Here is a 1,413-nt window from a genome sequence, read left to right on the forward strand (position 1 = left end):
CTCAGTTTGATTCCTGTGTATTCTGTCTCCCTGAGGTTTTTTTTTTCACCAGAAAAACTCTCCTGACAACTACACACAATTAAACAATAGAGTAAATAATTTAGGGATTCTGATTATTGACAAGACGTTTACTTTATTTACTATAATCTAAGGGGTGCTTTACAAGTAGGATTTGAAGCCATCCCTTTATAGTTCAGACAATGAGCAATCCTGTGTCACTGATACCAGAAATGATTGTTTGAAAAAGACCAGAACGGAAGAAGCATTGCATCTGTCCACAACTGAGGGATTTTCACTCTCCAATAATCCCGTGCTCGATCCTTTTGGATATGGTAACGATGATGATGATGATGATGATGATGATGATGATGATGATGATGATGATGATGATGATGATGATGATGATGATAACGACACACGTGTCATCCGGTTGCCCATAGCGTCCCTTTTGGTTGGTAGGCTGTAGTCATCTCTCCACTGAAGGCGTCGTGCGTCACCCTGAGGGCGGACGGTGCCGTGGTCCACGCAGCCTGTGTCAGGGGAAGGGTGAGGGTGCTGCCTAAAAGCGTGCCAATTTATTGGATGCGTGTTGTTGCTAGGGGCGTGGGTTGTGCCGTGAAATTCCCGATTTTCCAAAAACCCGAGCGAGAGAGCGCGATGAAATCTAGGAAGACATCCGCGGTGTCAGCTGGACGGGAGACGCGCTGGAAGCTGCGTGTGCGCTCCAGCCTGGACCAAACTGTGCCGCAGTGAGCATAATCTGATAAGCGCTTCCGTCCATCCCGCACTCTGCCCCGGGACAACACATCGGTGAGAAAAAAAGTACACGCACTGATAGTTAGGAGAAATTATGCTCAGGCCACACACATTGGTCGGAGCTGACTCAGAATTGCACCCGGAACACCTGCTATGACTTTGTAGCCAATCATCTGGAGCCCTGGTCGATGCGTGTTTACATTGGTGGACTGCTGCGCACTTCATCCCGTGATGTGTCTGAGGAGGGAAAGGTGCGAAACATCCGGACCTGTCCACTGTAGGACAGTAATTCTCAAAAACACCATCACATTTCTTTAGTATTGGCTGGAGCGCGGCTCTCTTATGCAATTTGGAAGAAAGTGACTTCGTGAGCTCATAGGCTGAACTGGCGCTGTCATCAGGCTGAACTCGAACAGCGGTACTGCAGCAAGGTGCACCCGGGCGTGAGGTGGCCAGGAGCAATGCGCGCAACCTCCCAGCTGGATGTTTTCTGTGGGGATGTTCCGTCTCCTAAACAAACGTGAGGCATAATAAGGCCAAGCATCCTGGAGCTGCGCGAACTGCGTCACTGCATGTGAGCGTTGCAGGTAGGCTGGGAGAGGAGCATGCTTCATCCCTCCACAATGTCGCCGCGGACTGTTTGACCATTCATCCGGG

Source organism: Lipophrys pholis, assembly GCF_963383615.2.
Source record: "Lipophrys pholis genome assembly, chromosome: 4".
NCBI lineage: Eukaryota > Metazoa > Chordata > Actinopteri > Blenniiformes > Blenniidae > Lipophrys > Lipophrys pholis.